The 6,000-nt window shown below is 44.0% G+C and overlaps 1 long non-coding RNA gene across 1 annotated transcript; it reads right to left on the reverse strand.

The window, feature by feature from the left end:
• Positions 1-4,648: 4,648 nt before the first annotated feature.
• On the reverse strand, positions 4,649-5,792 carry LOC128458986 (uncharacterized). The gene is made up of 3 exons (XR_008342079.1): positions 5,621-5,792; positions 4,931-5,261; positions 4,649-4,853 (listed from the first exon to the last, which is right to left on the reverse strand). It is a non-coding gene; the product is annotated as an uncharacterized LOC128458986 (long non-coding RNA).
• Between the last annotated feature and the right edge of the window lie 208 nt (positions 5,793-6,000).

A 6,000-nucleotide genomic window follows, 5' to 3' on the forward strand; every position in this document is an offset into this window, starting at 1 on the left:
ACAGCTTTCAATATAACCCTAACCCTAACCCTAACCCTCTTAAGAGGTTAAAGCGTCTTGAAACCTTTGACCGAAGGAAAGAACGGTGACGAATGATGAAGTAGTTCAGCTGCGCGGGGACCTCATAAGTCATTTTGCATTTCATAGCTGCACCAGTGTGCCGTATTAAAGAATGATTCACTTTGTGTTTAGAGTAAGACGGGAAGGGAGGAGAGAGATAAACAGATGAGCAAACGCTGAGGATAAATAAAGCAGCACATATACTCTGGTCTGGTTTGGCCCATTGGGAACGGCTGACAAATATTTCAGTGTCTGTCTTTGTGTCTGATTGTTGGACCCGAGGGCTCGTCGGCTCCTCAGGTTAAAAGCAGACGCTGCAAAGTTCAGCCTGAGCTTCCAGACCTCACTAACGGCAAATTACAGTCTGCATGAATCAGGCTTATATAATCACTAAGATGACGAAACTGATTTCTTAGTCTAATTAAAACAAGAATTATTACATTACTGCTCCCAATATACAACCATACATGATCTACATATGCCTGTGTGTGTGTTTTCACCACAGTGTTTCATAAGCGACCATGAGCTCAATCACATCAACGGCTCTGCTCTTTTAAGAGCCTGATGATTTGTTAGCAGCTCATTTCAAACTGAGGACTAAGTAGCTCTGTAAATGTCATAAGTATATAAGTTAATTGGGGAATAATATGGGCGGGTAAAAGTAATAACCAAAAAAAGATGTTTTGACAAATGGCTTGTCATTTATCCTTGTCGGCTTGTTAAAAGAAAGGATAGTGTGGCTGTGTGTGTGAGAGAGATAGAGAGAGAGAGAGAGAGAGAGAGAGAGAGAGAGAGAGAGAGAGAGAGAGAGAGAGAGAGAGAGAGAGAGAGAGAGAGAGAGAGAGAGAGAGAGAGAGAGAGAGAGATTGAGAGGTGAGTAAAAGTTACTCACTTGACCGAGTACATGCTGAGGCTGAACTTCTTTGGGGGCATGTGAGGGACATAGAATCCATCATCCACTGTAGGTGTCTTTGTACTTTGAGCTGAAAAAAGTCCTCCTACTAACTCAGTGAATTCTGCTCAGACCCACACAGTGTGGGTGTTTGGTACAAAGATATAATATGTAACAATGCTTTATTAAAATATCTAAAGACATCTAGACCTACATTATGTATATATATATATATTATCAACTTGTGTACTTAGATAAAAAATGTTTCCATCAAACTCAGAGAAATCCACAGTTCTATTCAAGGTAATTGGATTTGGTTTCATTTTTAATTGCTTCATATCGCTTTACCAGTGGCTTTGACCTTTGTGCTGTAGCTTTCGAGATAAATAACGTATGAAGAAGGAAATCCTCACGGCTAGCTAGTTAGTCAGTTGCAGATATTTCTTCCCACTGTTTGTATAGATCCCTCGTGACGGATCACGATTATTAATTGCCGTTTGCTGCATGAATATGATTTGCACACGGGTCACGTCAGGTAGACTTTCATTAAACAAGACAACAACTCCCAAGATCCCACGCTGCTTCGCGACATCATCGCACTAAGTCTTTTGTTACTGTTTTGTTTGAGAGACCCCTAGTGGCCGGACTTTGAACTTGCGAATATAATTAGACACCATTACAATGATTTCTGTTTCAGTTACCAGTGTCAAATGGAATGTGCTGAGCACCTGCTACAATCTTTTTGATGTGTAGAATGAATTTAATAAAGAGCATCACTCTGGCACATGGACTGCATTAGTCTTTCATTGGGACCCTCTGCCAATCACAGCATGACACAGAATTAGAATAATGAGTCAGCTGGCGTCATGCACAGCAGTGCAGTGGTCCCGCTGCGTTGATCCCTTTATCTCACAGACTCAAAGAGTAAACTGAGCTCGGGGATTTGAATTTAGGGGATAGGGTGTGACCTTGGCACAGGAGGGATGGCTGTGTGCGCGTTGTGTGCGATCACATGTGTGTAGGACGTTTCCTGAAAGACACATGACAGCGTTACAGCAGCAACTGGGGCCCATCTATCATGACAGTTCTCTGGTGGTCCATCATCCACTGACAAAGTAGTTGACATCTTGTTGTCACCCAAGGTCCCACTTCAAACCAGGATCAAAGGCCACACGATAGATGTCCGTCTTTTTCACTTTACTTTTAGCACCCCCCATCATCCCCTTACAAATCTCTTACTGGCTGCACAAATCCAAACCTTTGTCCTCCTGCCGTCCACCAGTGCTTAATTAACACTCTCCTGATGATATAGAGTTGTTGAATTGTTGTTGCAGATGTAGATTAGATATTGAGCAGCGAGAGAAACTGCACAACGGTTCTGTCTGCAGACTGGCACCACACTGATTGTTAGAATCAAACATTCAGCACACTTCCCACAAATTTCAGACAATCTGTTGATGGTGGAGCGTCGTGGCTCAACGTCTTGAGCTCTCATTGTTGGGCGTACTATCTGACTAATTACCAGCGAAAGCGTGGGCTCTTTTCCTGGAAACAACCACGTGTCTGCTAATTGGTTAGAAAATTAAGCATTTCTTCTTTAATGTGGTGGGAAGGGAGAGGCTACTGTCAATCTATCCTGTGTCAGATTAAATGCTCTTGGTTTTCTCTACTGTTACATGTCTTATAGAATGATTGTGTAGGTGCGAACATGCATGTGTGCGTGGTCGTGGTCCCGCACAACAAAGGGTTGGTGAGTCTAGCCAGAGCAGACATCTTGTGCCCTCAACTCCGTGGTTTGTGTTTTCAATTTACGTTTGACTTATTGGTCATTGAACTTAGCACAGGGACTTAAGTTTAATGACTTTGCACTGGAGAGAACTGGAGAGAGAAATGTATTATCATTCCACCTCCAGCCTCGCCTTTCACATACTGTTAACATGAAAATAACAGTTGCTGGAGATCAGATCCGGTGGCTCGGAAGGTTAAATTTAACACCTTGTCTGAAGGTATGACAGCGCTGCCCTCTCAGTGGGAGAGGACAGGCCTGTGACCACTCGCAGTAACACAGCAGAATCTTATATTTCAGCAAGGTTATTGGTAAGCCGGGCTGCAATGGTAATACGCTGTCATATTAGCTCTCTGCATGTCAGACTGGGCTGTATCTCCTCCAGCAGGGCTGAAGCTGGATCACTGCTCAACCAAACAAAAGTAATGTGCATGAGTGAATAACGATGATATTGTTAGTGAGGTGTCACTTCCAATAATGCATGTTTTCGATATTGCCTTTAGCTGGCCATACAAAAGTCTCGGAGTCCCGGCGCTGCCTTGGTTTTGGATCATGAAATGATTAGATGACGACTAGAATACTGCACTTCCTTTTTTACTGTCGTCTCCAAACCTTCTCAGAAAGAACAAAATCCCACAGACTGAAAGAAAAACAAAGAGCAAATGGTTAGGTTGGATGGGAGGGTCAACAAAACACCAAAGGTAAGCAACAGTTAAACAGGAACACATTCATTTCCTAACCTTCACTAAAGCTGTTATTATTCTAACCATGATGATGTAAGTCCCCGCCCCTGCTCTGCTCTGAGTACTGGTTTTAACCAAAACCTCAACCGCGATGCTATCACATCATAAAATGTATTTACGTTTTTTTTGTTTATTTGTAATGGTTTTATCAAATCAGAAAATACTTCAATAAGATTTACATTTTGGGAATCCACAAACACGAAAGCTTAGGGAAATCAAGACAACATCTATACAACTCTAACATTTACACAAAGTACACGAGAGGCTGATGTTTTTTTACTATTCTCAAAACCAGTAGTGGAGACAAAAGGTCAAATTGGTCCTGAAGCTGGTGCTGAAGGAATGGAGATCTAATTCCATGATATCATGAACATTACATTTCGATGTTTATTGTGTACAAGTGGAAACTTTGGCTTGGTGGTCTGAAAAAAGGTTAGAAGGTTAAAAGAACAACAAGATTCGACCTCCGGAAACCATGAATGTTCACAAAGAGTGGAAGTGTCAAGTCTTTACCTTCTTTAACTTTCTAGAAGCCATAAATAACCAAACTTAACTTCACATCAATCCAGACATGGGCTCATATTGTTCTAAAAGCCACACAGGCAAAGTGGTATACGTGGGCAGCATTGTACACAAAGTATTAAAAAAATTCACTTGTTTTCAATGCACTGCCTCTTGTTGAGATAAGCTATCAAGTTGATGGTTTTTACCCACAGTGCGAGGTTAGCGTGACATGTTGACATGTTGTGGGTCGTCAGAACGCCCAACAGGCCGCTGGTAGGATGATGTGGCAATCCTCCGATTTTCAGTATTTGCACATGCGGGGTATGTCTGCAACACGGCCGCCGCTGGCCCTCGCTTCCTCTTTTTGCCTCCGGCTGATTTAACTGGTGTTTCGTTACACAAGAGTCTGGCGTGGCTCTGGTGCTACTGCTGCGTCCCCTCATGGGCCACATCCTGTTACGGCCCTGCTCCCACTCGCCTGTTGACACATCGGTCATTGCAGGGCGTTGGCCATGCTTCCAAACATCCAGCCATAAAAAGACATGGCAGACACACAGATATAAAGCAAACAGACACACACACACACACACACACAGAGTGAGCAGACATTTCTCTTTTCCGTTCAGTGCCCTTGTGTGTGTGTTGGTGTGTGTAACAGTGGCTCACATGCTTGTGGGTTATGTTGTGTTTGGACATGACTTTTCATCCTTGAAGCCCATAATTAGACCCCGCCGGATGATTCCAAGGAAGGATGAGGTTAAAGAGTGGAGGCGAGTGGCCTGGTTGCTCGGTGGTTTTCATAAGCACAATGAGTGTTGGGGCTTAATTACAGGAGTAACACCCCCGCTGAACCTCGATGACACGTTTCCTGTGATTAGAGGAAATGATCGGTATTGACTGCGAGAGGAGAGGAAGAGTCTTGTTTAATTGCATTAGAATAATTACCTATTGACGGCTGAGGTGAGCCCTGTCCCTGATGATGAGGCTGCAGCGCGTCAGGAGTAAAACCACAGGGCTCCAGAAGCTGTTCCACGCGATAATGGTGCAACGTATGTCCGAACTCTCGCCCGGTGAATTGAGAATCGTTTTTCCATTTCTTCAGTGCATCCTCCTGGTTTCCCAACACCAACCAATTAGACTTGAGTCGGATCCATATATTTCCCGGTGACCTTTGGGTCACCTCGGGGCAACTGTCGATAGGTGTTTGTGGTTGCGCTATCAGGGCTGGCTCGGCAGTTCCCTTTGCACCATCAGCCCATCGATCTTCCACCTTCCTCTGGAGAAATATAAACAAAACCTTATGCTAACTCCTACAATATATATATTCTGCTGACTCCGCTTTTGCTCCCAATATTTATCATCCCACGCCTAATCAGTTTTGCACTGACCACCTGAAGCACTACTCCTACCTCATACTTAATAAAAAAAATAAACCCAACACACAATGGGATGAAAAACAATTAAAACACATATAATTCCCTGGGAGATTATATTACAGTGCACCCATAAATAACATTAGTGTTTTCTATTATTGTTTTCTCTGCATTATTTCAGGCGCTGTCGGACAGAGCCACAGTTACAGATCTGTTTTTTTTTCCATTCTGTATCTGGTTTGTACTGTCAGCAGCTTCTTACCCTCTGATCCTCCTACAGTGTTTAGGTCCTTGATTCTCGCTGGTTGCGTTTCAAGCGACCTCAGACAGCCCTGATCCTCGGCCAGCGACAGAGGCTACGGGGCAGGCGAGGCCACATAAAGTTGCCCTGCTCCCAGGTCATTGTGGTCTGGAAGCCGACATGGGATCACTGAGTAAACAAGCGGTTTCTGTCCGAGGCTGGCTCAGGGCAGCCGATACAAGGGCGGTTGTTTGTAACGGTATGTGTGTGTGTGTGTGTGTGTGTGTGTGTGCATGTGCCAAAAAGCCTTAAAAGTTTGGAGGGGCCCATGGCGCGCTGTCTCCCGGAGCTTGTCGAATGTCCTGACTTGGGCCAAATGTTTGTGTTATCTGTTGGGGTGA

This window comes from Pleuronectes platessa, chromosome 16 (assembly GCF_947347685.1).
Source record: "Pleuronectes platessa chromosome 16, fPlePla1.1, whole genome shotgun sequence".
Lineage (NCBI taxonomy): Eukaryota > Metazoa > Chordata > Actinopteri > Pleuronectiformes > Pleuronectidae > Pleuronectes > Pleuronectes platessa.